Raw genomic sequence first — 15,559 nt, 5'->3', positions numbered from 1 at the left:
ACAATTAACATGATGTTCTAAATATAAATATAACAAAGTAAAGTTGAGAATAATTTGAGATAAAAATAAAGGCGTTATTATTTAATAAGGTAATAATAAAAAAGAAAATGAATACATCAGTACTTTAAAAATTAAAAATAAGTTTTTTAAAGCAATGAGAAACCTTAAATTATCTAAATGACATCTTAATTTTATCAGTTGGTTGGAAAAAGTTGCTATTTGGCAATAAATCCATCAATTTACAATTTATATTATGTTCAACTCGTTAAAAAAAATACACGTATTCAAATTTGATGTATTTTATAATTCTGAAAATATTTTCGTATTTTTTAACTATCAAACAATTATTTATTTAGCTTGTATTACGTATATGTAATTTTTAATGCTTATCATACAGTTAAGCTTGTATTTGTTTAATTATTTATTTAATGTTAATCTTCATGTACCAAAAATAAGTACATACGCGTACTTATTGCTAAAAGAAGTATCTTCCAGACAAAAAACTGACTGGTAAAAAAAACTGTTTGAAAAAAATTTGGACTAAAAAACGAGACATGAAAAAAACACAATACAAAAAAACCTAATAAGTTAAAAATAACGGCTATTTTTTAAAAGGAGATACGGCTCGCATTTATTAAGATAAAGTAATGTAAAAATGCATTCTGTTGCACGTATTATAAAATGAGGAATGTGGAGTCAGGTAATGAATTTGGAAAGAGAGAGAAATAGGAACCAAGGAAAGAAAGGATAAAAAATATTTCAGGTGTTTCTTGAAGGTGACTATAAAAGGTGCATTTTTCATATGAAAAAGTAGCATGACAATGTTTGAGTATATCCAAATACTTGCAGACTGGCTGGATTTCCCCTCTAGGGAGTTATTCACATTTAAATGTACTTCAACAGAGAGGGGAAAAAAATTGAGAAGGGAATATGTACGTCTAGAAATTTACAGGGCTTATGACCTGTAATCAATTGGTTTAAGTGGCCACTTTACACACTGTGTAACATTCACCATTCTGCCCATGTTTGCACATCCACATTTCCTCAACTTTTCCATCTGTTGACTTTAGTGAAGTAAAATGGCTGAAACCTTTATCACTTGGGAGAGATTTATCCGGCTGAACCAAATCACCTACTAGGCAACGCCTGAAAACAATTTTCCAATTTTTAAATTCTTATTTTACCAGGTAATGATTCAACAATGTTTGAGTATGTCCAAATGCTTGCAGACTGGCTGAATTTTCTCCCTGGGGAACTATTCATTTTTTAATTTATTTCAACAGAGAGGGAAAACATTTTTGAGAAGTTGAAAAATGAGAATTTGTAATTTTTAATACTGTTTCAAATTAATAACTGGCGTCGCGGGTTCGATTCCCGCCAGTTGCAAGAAAAAAAAACCCAAGAAAGAATTTTTCTCAATTGGTCTGGGTGTTGTGATGTATTTTTCATTACCCCCTTCCATATCCTGTCTATCCCACCTGCAGACAAGCCTCAAAATAGAGGCTTAGCGGGTTATTCCTTTAAAAAAAAAAAAATAATAATAGCACAGAATTTAAAATTGTAACGTGTGTGTTATTTGTTTTTTTTTGTTTGACGTTCAGTTATTGATTTATAATGTTAAAGTAAAAAAATACTGTTATTCTGCATATCTCTAAATTAGTATTTCCAAAAACTCCTTGGGAATAGTATGACATGTATAACAAGTTTATTTTAAAAAAATGAAAAAATGCAACGAGCTGTCATAGTTAAAAAATACATAAATGTAAAATGTTCGTCACACAGATAATTAATTGATTTTCGAATGACGGCAATAAATATCTTTTATCTCAATCCAAATCCATAATCAAAGGTGTAAAATCGTTAAAGGTTGTTACATAGATAACGCTTGTTGACGTTGATTGATAAACCACAACAAAATACTTTCGTGTCATATAAATATATTGTTTTATTCTTTATATCTGCAATTGGAAATAACGATTGTTTGCCTAAAGTCAACGGTATTGTCTTTTTCTCATATTTATTACGGACATTATCATTATTGATTTATTGGGTACTTGTATAAATTTTAGATTTGTGTCTTTGAACTATTTTTTATCTTCGTTTTAATATGCCAATACATACATTTCACTGGTGTAACCCTTCACTGCGCAATTTATCAAATTGTAAAGAAATATATTTATTTATTTTATTTATTTATGTATTTCACAGTTTTAAAATGTACAGAGTTTCTTTGTTTCAGGTCCCGACTAGCTAGAAAATTCCTGTGTTTATTAGGAGCTTATTTTTTACATGTGTTTTTTTAAATCTATTATTTCATTAAATGATGCTTAATAAATTTAAAGAATAATAATAACATATGAAAAAATCAATATAAATATAAATTAGAAAACATGCAAGTAAGAATAATGAAAATTGAACCATAAAAATAAATTAGACAATATGGCATTAATAGTAAAGAGATGAGACATAATTATTATAAAATAAAAAACATACCGATAATAATCAAAATTGAAGCATAAATACACATTATAAAATATAACATTAGTAATAAAGAAATTTAAGAAAAATATAAATTGGAAAACATACCGATAATAATCAAAATTGAAGCATAAATACACATTATAAAATATAACATTAGTAATAAAGAAATTAAACAAAAATATAAATTGGGAAACATACCGATAATAATCAAAATTGAAGCATAAATACACAATATATTTATATCTGTACTCTTCGACATTCCTAAGTCAATGACTAATTATTTAAAAAATAGCACTCTACGAAGAATACAGATTACCTATAATGACAGTTTTAGTGACATCGACATACTACATTGTAAATTCCATATTTTTATCAGATCAGTTAAAGTCATTTTAAATTTATCTCCTGCTTGACTTTTAACTTTTAATTTGATTCTTAATTTTGTCTTTCAATGTTAACTTTTTAATTTTAATTCTTAATTTTAACTTTTAATTTAAACTTTTAACTTAATTTTAATTTAAACTTTTCATTTTAATTTTAACTTTTACTTTTAATTTTAATAATTTGATTTCAACTCTTAATTTATACTTACCTACATCTACACCGCAAGACAAAAAAAAATACGAGTTTACCTGCTACCGCGCCCCTTGACTTTACTGAACCCTTTTTCTAAGAAATCCTTTATCGATACCTCTTTCTTTTGTTTAATAAATTAAGGACACTATGTGTCACCTTTCTACAATATTTACATTTTAAAATGTCTCAACAGTCTTGTTTTACCCGCGTTTGAGTGAACATAACACAACAATCATGGAAAGTGCAAAGCAAATGTCGATCGCGATAAAATCCAAAATAATCACATTGTCGCAAGAAAACATATCTAATTGTGAAATATCTCGTCGAGTTGGGTATTCAGAAGGTGCAGTGAGGTTTTTATTAAAAAAAATCCAAGAAACTGGATCCATAGAACGGAAAAAAGGAAGCGGACGGGGGCGCGTGACATCTGCCCGAGATGATCGCTTAATAAAAAAAATTGTTATGCGCGATCGATTTTTAACGGCACCTGAAATACACGCAGAGGTGCAGTCTACCAGCACATCAACATTTTCAGTAAAAACAGTGTCCAGGCGGCTGTTGGAGCATGGTTTCCAAGCACGGAGTCCCGCAAAGAAACCATTACTCACGGACAAAATGAAGAAAGCTAGACTGGATTGGGCGAAAGAGCGCCAGAATTGGACCTTGGAGGATTGGCAAAATGTTGTTTTCTCTGATGAATCAAAATTCAACCTTTTTGGTCCAGACGGCAGAAAGATAGTTCGACGAAAACGTGGGGAAAGATATCATCCGTCGTGCGTCACTCGAACCGTTAAACATTCACCCTACGTGATGATTTGGGGGTGCATGACAGCATACGGTTTAGGACCTCTAAATTTTGTACAGGGTACGATGAATGCCATTCAGTACAAAAAAGTGTTAAAAAAACATATTATTCCAACAATCGAGGACATTACGCAGTATACCGCGGACCCAATTTTTCAGGACGATTCTGCGCCGTGCCATAGAGCCCGCACTGTGAGTACAAATATATATATTTTTAAATGCATTTTGTGACCACATGATAAATAATTTATTGTTTTTTTATAGATCAATGAATTCAAGGAGAAAATTGGCTTAAAATCGTTGACGTGGCCCGGGAATAGCCCTGATTTGAACCCGATAGAAAATTTATGGGCGATTATGAAAAAAAAAGTCGGGAAAAAAAAATCAAAAAACATTGAGGAATTAAAAAAAAACTTAATTCAAGTTTGGGAAGAAGAAATAACATCAGAAATTTTAGATTCGCTTTACGCTTCTCTAAATAATAGAATTTTACATGTTATAAAAAATAAAGGTGAATTCACTAAGTACTAAATATTTTTAAATGTTATAAATATGTTTAAATGTAAAATACTTTAATTTAAAATAAAGCGATAAGAACCTACTTCTTAAATATGAATTAAAAAATAACATGTCTTTTATTATTCCATCACAAACACTCGACCATAAATGAACCGTTATGGGTCTCTAAGGTTCGGGTAATCTGATACCTGATATATAATGGCAATTTCTAAGTACAATTCATGAGTAAGATTTTTTATTTTAACCTTGAAATAACGAGTAGTCATCACATATGTCAAACAATATAAAAAAACTAATTAAATATCAAGAATAATTCATTATATGTCAATTTTAGTTTTTTTTGAGAACTCGTAAATTTATTTGTCTTGCGGTGTACTACCTGCATCGAATAATTTATTGTTAGTTGTGATTTTTTTTACAATTAAATTGAAATGTTCATGGAAGCAGAGAGAGAGGGAGGAAAGTAGAGTAGCTTTACAATGTCTTCTCCTTTATATGAACTTTTTATGTAATATTTTTTTTAAACTTTTTTAGAATTAAATTATTTTCCCCCTCTCCTCCTGCATTCATTAGTGTGAAATCTGTAATTGGTCTTACTTTTTAAAATTGTTCTTTTGTACCTTGTTTTTTTATATAAAGACTGTATGATTTCATTAATAAATAAATAAAAAAAATATAAAATATAACATTAGTAATAAAGAAATTAAACAAAAATATAAATTGGAAAATATATATATAATTTTTTTTATTTTTCATGAAGATACTGGGTAAAAGAATGGAAAAACCTTTTTTGTTTTCATGTTTTAAGCATGTTAATAATATGCCACATCACTGAAAATGTTTCAAAAATACAAAAATATCAGAAAAGCAAGATATAATGTTTTTAATTAATAATATATTTTTATCTTATTATGAAAGTAACGGAAACCATTCAGTAGTCAGGTGGCACAAAGGACCATCTGTATTTTTTTAAATGTTACTGACAGCTAAAATAAGACCAGTTTATAATTATAAGCCAAATATTTTTAGAAATGTATTTTTTACGTTATTGTTATAAAAAAGGATATAAAATTTTTAATAAAAAATGAAATATATGAAAATTTCATACCTTTTTTTTTCTATTAAGTACATTTTATATAACTTAACAGCTGAACTAAATATTTAAAAATGTTTTTTTTAAATGCGCCTAGTGTATACATTCTCAATAAAATATCAATTATCTCGATTCGAGGTTGGTGTGGCTTAACCTCAGAATAATGTTATTACTCTAGGAGCTTAACACATTTTTGCATAAAACTATCCAATTTTACTCTGTTGACGATTTTTGAAATTAATCATAAAGGTTAGTATCTATGTGTACAATATAATACACTGATCGCAGAGTGATAAAAATGTTTAAGATCACTTTTATACTCCGATTATTGGTTATGTAGCAAATGTCTACATTAGGCCGTGAACACTCTCGCAATCTGCATTTAATGTTATGTTTTATTTTTATTGGATTGCTCTTGTTATTCCTATAAAAGTAATAAGAACTGTAAATATTACTCCAAATGTAAAATAACTGATACCAGGTGTAATTGACAAGTGAATCGTGTCACCTTCGTATTTTTCTTATTTCGTGATAGAGTTCTAAAAGTTATTTCCGCATTTTAAGCAAACATACTTAGTATTTGTGAATTAATCAAAGATAATAAACGTTTCCTTAAAAATGTGTCAATATTTTCACAGGTCATAAGATAAAGCCTCTGTTAAACATTTAAGTTATTGTCTTATCATTAAAGTTATCTGCATTGTTTCATTCATCATGTTCGTAAGTTCTACGTAAATTCACGCCTGTACTATTGTTAATACAAAAAATAATATTAAGTTTATGTATAGTTTATTTAATATATTAAAATAAAATAAAATCACTTTGTTTTTATGTACCACTTATATTTTTAACAATTCGACAACCAACTGGTCTCGGCAATACTATGACTTCTTCAGGATGCAAATAAAATAGATAATATTTTAAACAAAAACAAATTATTCAAAAGCAATTCCTGTTTTTAAACAACAGAGATTTAAATATAAATAGACGGCGGAGAAGATTTTTATACATTAACAATTATTTAAATTTTTTTAAAAAGATTTACCGGATGACATAAAACCAGCATTTTACACAACCAAAAATAAAGGAAGTATACTAAAAAACACTAAAAAAATAACTGAAAAATTATATCGATCAGGCATTTACAAGTTGATGTGCCATGACTGCAAGTCATTTTATATAGGAAAAACATGACGTGCTATTAAAACTCGAGTAAAAGAACATATGAGATGTCTTAAAAACAATTTTTTTTTGAGTTTGCTGACAATATCCTAACAAATAGTCACCCATTCAATTCTGAAGATGGCATCGAAATTCTACATACAAAAAAAAAAAGATATGCGCATGATTATTTTGAAATATTTGAGATTAGAAAGGCTGTAAATAAAAATTTAAATAGAATTAATAATAAAATAAATCTTAGTAATAGTCCCTTTTAAAATATGTTCCCTCTCCCTTTAGGGATTAGTGGATTTATCCACACACAAACCCCCTCTCTTCTCTACCCCAGTAGCCACGCCCACTCTACCTTTACTGTGAAAAATTTATGTATGTTGTGGTAGTTTGTAATTAACCCTGAAGAAGGCATAGTATTGCCGAAACTAGTTGGTTGTCAAATTATAAAAAATATGAGTGGTACATAAAAACAAAGTGATTTTATTTTATTTAAAAATATTAAATAACAATGTTCCACAAAGTAAGTGCTTCAAACATCAAAAATATTATTATTATAATACTTACTATCTTTGACTGTTACATTCTATGAAGTTTACCCCTGCGAGCCTCAATAACGCAGCCCGCATCTAACAGACCCTTGAATGGTGAATGTTACAGTGTGTAAAGTGGCCACTTAAACCAGCCATTGACAGGTCATAAGCTATGTATATGCCTGGACTTCTATATTACCTTATCTTAAATGTTCTTCATCTCTGTTGTAATATGTTAAAATATGTAAGTGTTTACGATAACTTAATTAATCAATTTACTTTTAATATGCGTTAACTATTTTCTATTTGTACGACTGTATGTTATCTTAAGAATAAAACAAATAAACAGAGTATTTGCATTATTTTTTTTACCGAATTTGATCTGAGATCTTTCTTTGCCATGTTCGTAAATTTTGCACTTACTATTGACATTGGACACAGTGCGTCACGAAGGTCTCCTACATGAGGTAGATAAGGGCATGCCTGAGGAGACAAATTTTAGAGAGCGCCCTTACAGAAAATACCTCAAGAATTCATGCAGATAGTTGCAGGTTATGACCGTAAGCGAAGACCTAAAGAAGGCCATATAGGAAAGACCGGAGTGACAGAGGTGACTCAGATCATTTCTCCAATCATCGATTTTAGAGGATTAAAACCAGAAAAGAAGATTTAATATCGATACTAAATTATGACACAGATGGACAGTTTAAGAATCGCTAAAATGCGAATGTTAATAGATGCAAAAAACGAGTAAGACCATTAAAGATATCTTTAGACAAAACACAACAAATACTCATGAACATGTCTTATCGGAGTGAATAAACTTTTATAGGTGATTTAAATTTATTGAATTGTTATTAGATTAAATTTATCAACAGTGACAAGTATTTATACAATGGAACTTTGTCTTGTTTTTAAATAAAAACGACCTGAATATTTTAGTACACAGGAAAAAATACACCTTTACAACACCAGGAATAAAAGTCAATTAAAAATTCCATGAATGAAACAATCGTTTGTACATAGAGGGCTCGTATGCATGGAAGTAAAAATACATAATAAGCTCCCCAATTAAATTAAGGAAATAAATTGTGTTAAAAAATTGCAGGTGCTTTAAAAGTATATCTAATCAATAAATGTTTATTTACTTTAAATGAATATTTGGAAGATGTAAAGAATAAATAAAAATGTTTAAAATAAAATTAATGACACCGTAATATTATTTAACGTTTTTACTTTTTGTGTTTTCTAAACGTTTTCATTTATTATTATTTTTTTATTTTTTTAAATTAAGTTTTATTTTTTTTAAAAAATTAGTTTTGATTAGATTAAAACGTTGCTAGGTAGCAAAAGTCTGCCATTCAACTGTGTTTACCATTGTTATTATTTTTGTGCGTATGAAATTGTATGTTTTGTTTAATAAATATTTATTATTGCAATTATAGTGCATGAAAAGATGTGCATATGGATGTAGAGCAAGCAAGGTCATTATCTTAACAGCCCCTCCACACTATGCTTCTTGCGCTGCTCATCACTATACTAATCGCGCTGCAGCCCTCTCGCCCGATGTTGCCCTCTCTGCTCACACCCTGCTCTACTCACGCAATTAATCGCGACGCTCTTCACTTGTCATTTGCGTTTGCTATACAATAGACGACGAAATTGCGGCAGCGTGTGCGCTGCTTATTTTTAGTATAACTAATGATATCAATGTTATACAAAGAAACACGCATCATTCAAAAATGACGCGTGCATCTGCGTGAACGCTCGATGCGTACTGCGACCGCGCGGTTATGTGGCCAGTCACTCGCGCTCATATTGCCGGTCCTTTGACTCGCGCTCAAAAAACCGACAAAATAGGGAGCGGTGGGCACGACGAAGAGCATGACGTGCGGTATGACGAGTAATGTTGCCCATGCCATGCCACTCGTCGAGTGTGTGGCAGGCCCAAAAGATAAACTGATGTGGCGTTCTCAACCTGATGCCAATCTTTACAAGGAAACGTCGTAATCGTTTACTGTTGTAAATTGATAATAATGTTGTAAATTAATAATGTAATAATAATTTGGTTTTTAAAAATTAAAATAGGTTTTTTTAAACATAGGTAAACAAAACTTTTTAAAAATCTAATCTATAACCAACAGAAACACACATATTACGAGATTATTTATATTTTTTAAACGCATTCGTGTAATCGTGCGTGTGTATTTAATGTTTTACTATTAACATACATAATTTAATATGAAGTATCACTTGTTTGCATCTTATCTCATAAACATGCATCAGAGATACTGTCATATAATATATGCGCATTGTGTATAACAACAGAATAAAAATAAAAACTCGAACAAGCGTAGAATATTATTTGAAAATAAGAGCCAATTACACAAATATGTCCCTTAAGCTGCGGCCAATTAGTCTATGTTTGATAGAACGAACTGTAGTCTGCTGCGAGCGTTCGCCAGCTACCGTAAAATGGGGTGAAGTAGGCCAAATTTAGGATATTTTTCCCTTATAACTCTGTAAGTCTCAATGCAATTTATTCACTTATTTTAATATAGCTAATAAATTGAATTGTTAATAAACTACCGATAATGCAATAACTGAAAAATATTTTTTTTTTTCATGTGGCCCAATTTACCCCTGGATTGGGGTGAAGTGGTTCATTCGTAGTTATAACAGCATCATGCTTATAAAAATATTTGTAATTCCGGGGTAATTTTTTCATTTGTTTTTATTTAATAAAAAGCTAAAACCATAATTTTTACACAAAAAGCATAAATTATTTAATACAAAACATGTTTATTCTATTTAAAAATGAATGTGCTACTTTTTAGACAATGTTAAATTTCCGTTTTTCCTATACAGTAAAAACTAGCCTTCTTCTTCTGAATGATTTTGGTGTCTTCAACTTACAAAGTATTTTCTCTTCGGCAACATCATCTAGATTATAAATATTAGGATATGCACTTTGCATTCACGTACTTTACGTCAATTTTACTTAAAATATTTTTCACAAAAACATGACATTTTTGTGTGGAAGTCCTTTTGATCTTCTCCGCAAAGTGGTTTTTGGAATCTTATACTTTTCCGAAACCTTTCTGGCTGAAACACCGCATTTCATCTTATCCAATGCTTTTTCCAGTTTCTCGTTCGAATACTCTGCATAATGGGGTCCATCGAGCCTCTTCTTGTATGCTTTAGGCATGTTTTTAGGGTGGCCCACTTCACCCCACAGTGATATTGAAAAGTGGCCCACTTCACTACCTGAAAGTTGCATTTTTGTATAATTTTAAATATTTTGACAGACGTCAAACACATTTGGTTTTCCATATAACCACGCAGTAACATGAACATTGAGAACACGCTAAGCCAACAATATCATTCACAACATAATTAGACTTACCTGTAAAGTAGTTATAATATGGTCAACGTTTTTTTCCAGAGTTTTAGGCGTCAGAACGAATAGTAAATAACTTTATGAAGTGCAGAGACAAAAACACGTACATGCATTTACAAGTTAACTGCACTGTCAGTTGTCCAAAGACAGACGAACAAGAATCATTGCGACCGTATTTCAAATGTAACAGCTGAAGTGGTTCACTGATGCTTCTGTGGCTCACTTCACCCCAGCATGTTCACCTCACCCCATATTACGGTACTTTTCTCCTCAAAATTACTAAAATGCCTATATGTAAACTAAGATACTAAACAAATCGATCTGGAAAAGCAATGGTATAACCTTTCACCGGCAAGTTATGTTCCTATCTTAATCAATAATTGTTCAAAATACCTATTTTAATGTCAAAAACGTCTTATTAATATGTTTAAATTCGCGAATTATCTCCTGCCTCCATCCTGCTCAGTTAGTTGGGCGTAAAGCGAAACGACAAACAAAGGTGACGCATATGCGGAAGGGAGCGACATACTGAATAGAACTTACAGTTGACCGATGTCAACAGTCCGTGCATTTTACTGTACTACTTGTTTTGCTTGTCAAAGTCGGCGTGACGATATTTGCTATATCCGCTGTTCATTCCTTGTCGTTAGGGGACGACTTTTTAGCTCGGATTTGTATGGAGTGTCATCACTTGTTTTTTTCATTTAGACAGAAACTTAACGCATCTATTTTTTTTGCAACTCAGCCTTTATTAATTCTAAGAATAAAACTCAATAAAATATGAACAATAAAACGAACGTTTAAAATATCTTTATTGTATTTATGTACATGAATTTTATAATATTTACAAAAATAATGTTTTAACATATATTCAATTTTATAAATAATTATTTGCACATATGATTTAATGTAAAATCACCGGAAGAATGTACATGTAGTATACGTTTGTAAAAGGCACATTATTTTTTATTGCATAATATACAAATAGTAGTTGTACATAGTTATCTATACCGTTTTATTAACTATTAAAAATAATAATTAAAGAATAACTGAATAATATTTAAATTATATATTGATTTATTAACAAACAACGTTTCAAAGGAATCATCGGATATTAAGAACAAGCAATTAATATTTTTGATATTTGTAGCCCTAAATTTGTAGATTATTGTTATATTTTCGAGAGATAAAAAGCTGTTGTCAATAAAAAGTGGTCTATAAAACAAAGTTATTTAGTTTATCCCTCAAAAACAAGCAGCGCCTTTTTTAGATATAAAATATAAGAATCAAAATTTTTGTCTTCTTTTTATGTCTACTTTTAAGCCTTAAGAATAAATATAATATACTAATTGAAAAACGTATGTTTAAATGTAATTTTATTTATTTATGTATTATACTTAAAACGAATGTAACTTATGTCAAATAAAAAACATACATAATTAATTCTTATGTATAAGAATGAAACATAACTTTAAAATCACAGCTTTTAATGAAAATTTCACGAAGAATTTCACGAAATTTCACCGAAAACGTATGGCCGCTCTCAGATAAATTATTTTATATCGTCTTTGTTTTTGTGATAAATGATTAATGTTTTAATATTTCTAATATAACAACATTCATACAATCCCATTTTCCCATCTGAGACATTGTTTCAATTTACGAAGGTACTGGACACGTAGCAATTTTTTTAAAAGAGTCATTGACATATTTCTGGTCATGCGGTTACAAGGGGAGATCGCAGCAGAATGCTTGTGTTATCTAATTCCAAAAACACGTACGACTTTTGCTCAGAGACATTTTTTTTGTGGCCCCAAGAGTGTTCAATGTCCTGGATGAACATACTAAGTTCTCCAAATCAAAAGCCATTTTGAGGAGAAGTGTAAAGTTTGGATTTTGTCTAAGGGAAGAGACCAATGTAGGAGACTGATGCGAGACATAGCATTGATTAGGCGTTCTGTCAAAATGTTTATTAAAATTTGTTTATTAAATTATTTAAATTTTTAGTATTCTTTGATAATAAATATGCTTTCAATTTCCATAATGTTGTATCCCTACTCAACACAGGGCTCTTGGCCTCGTAGAGCTAGGGATACGTCATTATTTTGTTGTAACATGTATATTAGATTGAAAAAAAAAAGAAAAAAACAAAAAATCCTACAAACCATAAATGTGCACAAACACGAGGAAGGTTGATCGCCTAATTGTTAAGTGCCTATTGAATTCAATTAAAATTTAAGGTCTGAGAAAATAATTAAGTCAATCAGCGATTGAAAAATTAATTTGTTTTTTATTATCTTTTTCCGTTAGAAAGACTTCTTTGCTTATCCGAAGCAATGCATTATATTTCAAAAAGTGTCATTTTTAGTAAATCAATCTAATTTCACCTTAACGAAGTGAGAAGCTTTTGATCGAACTTACATATAATGTATTTACTCTATGTGAATACGACATTGTATTTGGTTGATTGTTTATTAACAATATTTTGAGTTTGTCCAAATTTTTGTAGACAAGGACTGGATTCAACTCCCTAGGGAGCTGTTTATATTAACATATTACAACAGAGTTGAAAAACATTTAAGAAAAGATAATATATAAGTCTAGGCATCTACAGGGCTTATAACCTGTCAATGGCTGGTTTAAGTGGCCACTTTACACACTGTGTAACATTCACCATTCTGCCTATATTTGAACATCTATATTCCTTCAATTCTTTCATCTCTTGATGTTTGTGAAGTTAAAGAGCTGAAACCCTTATTTATGCAGGTGAGATTCATCTAGTTGAATTATTTCACCTACATACTAGGCAACGCCTGAAAACGTTATTTTTTCAATTTCTTTACTTGTTGCACAGTGTGTAAAGTGGCCACTTAAACCAGCCATTGACAGGTCATAAGCCCTGTAGATGCCTAGACTTATATATTATCTTTTCTTAAATGTTCTTCATCTCTGTTGTAATATGTGTTTGTTTATTATAAATTATTGGTTTTCAGAGTAAACTACAATACTTAAATAGAAACAAATAACGCAATTAATTATAAGTGACGATATTTAAATAAAATTGATTAACTATTAAATTAACTATCACTTTGAAAATATTAATTTTCAATAAACAATCTCTGTAACTTCATACATAATGATAAAAAAGAAATTTATAAAAGAAACAAACTACCCCATGATTTGTACGATAGACACGATAAAATGAGAAATACTAATTAAATTATTACCATATTAGCCCAAATATAACGCGATATATTTCACTTTTTTTTTTCTTTCTAAAAAACCATTCGCGGAGTTCAGGTGGTGTTTATAACTCTTAGAAGGCTGTGCGGGAGGAGACCTTGATGGTGTATAATGTGGCGGATCCATCGGACTCGCCTCTCTGAGATGCTTTTGATTAGGTGCCTCCGTTCTTCGATTCTGCTGAGAACCTCGTCATTAGTAATGTGGTCTCTCCAGGAAATTCCTAATATTTTTTTAAAGAACCACATCTCAAAAGGCTTCTTGTCTTTATCTCTTTCGGTAAGGTACCATGTCTCACAGCCGTATAGTACCACCAGTTTATTAACTTCAATAGTCAATAAAAAGGTTAAAAATTGTGTTGTTAAAATCAATCGGTAATGAGAAGTTGAGAATCACCGTTATGCTTGATGCTATATTTGATTGTATAACTAGGTGTTTAAATTTTATTTGTCTATTTGAATAAAAATATTACGTTACATCGCAGATGGTCGGAAACTTTTTGAATTTGTAATATTAAATCGAAAAATTATGCCAAAGAAAAAGTGCAACCTGGATTGATTGTTCGTGTCCAGAAAAGGGATAAATGTCGGAGGAACTAATTAAATGTTGTATGGGAACAGCGTCCCGGGGCATTTAAAACACTTTGCGCTATGTTTGTACTTGATGCATTTCGAGGTCGTCTGACACCACAAGAAGTGAATCTTTGAATACTTATATGGTGATAATGGAGGAATGACATCACTGAAAAACTACTTGCAGTTTTGGCTGAGGCTCAGCAAATAATAGAGGATAAACACAAAACACAAATTGAGGATTTGACTAAAGCAAACGAGTGCATACCTCGAGTTTTGTATAAAAACTGACCGTGGTAAGCAATAAGACAGCGTGGCTTTTAGATTCATTATGAAGTAAAAAGTTAAGATTAAGATGTGGTTGTCAAGAAGTCATTCAAAGAAAATTTACGAAAGAAGTACAACAACTGTCACTTAGCTGGAAATCATCCTCTGACCCCATTTCCAAGGTATGCATAGCACTTTTGCTAGCTCCACCCCATGCAATTATTCCGTAATCTGTAATGGTTTGACACATTTAGTAATATACTTGATTTAAAGTTGTTGCATATTTAAAGTTGCTGCTTATTAATTTGCATAGAGTAACGGCCGTGACACGGTACACATCCTAAGCAGATAACACCTCCGTTGTGAAGGTTCTGATAGGGACCCGGAGTAGAGTCTTGAGTAAATACTTTTGTGCTATTTACAAGGTATGCATAGCACTTTTGCTAGCTCCACCCCATGCAATTATTCCGTAATCTGTAATGGTTTGACACATTTAGTAATATACTTGATTTAAAGTTGTTGCATATTTAAAGTTGCTGCTTATTAAGTTGCATAGAGTAACGGCCGCGACACGGTACACATCCTAACCATATAACACCTCCGTTGTGAAGGTTCTGATAGAGACCCAGAGTAGAGTCTTGAGTAAATACTTTTGTGCTATTTCCAAGGTATGCATAGCACTTTTGTTAGCTCCACCCCATGCAATTATTCCGTAATCTGTAATGGTTTGACACATTTAGTAATATACTTTATTTAAAGTTGTTGCATATTTAAAGTTGCTGCTTATTAAGTTGCATAGAGTAACGGCCGCGACAAGGTACATATCCTAAGCAGATAACACCTCCGTTGTGAAGGTTCTGATAGGGACCCAGAGTAGTGTCTTGAGTAAATACTTTTG

This window comes from Micrasema longulum, unplaced genomic scaffold, assembly GCF_059751315.1.
Source record: "Micrasema longulum isolate JH-2025_06_02 unplaced genomic scaffold, ASM5975131v1 h1tg000390l, whole genome shotgun sequence".
In the NCBI taxonomy this organism is placed as follows: domain Eukaryota; kingdom Metazoa; phylum Arthropoda; class Insecta; order Trichoptera; family Brachycentridae; genus Micrasema; species Micrasema longulum.
Note: the sequence above shows the minus strand (reverse complement) of the source record.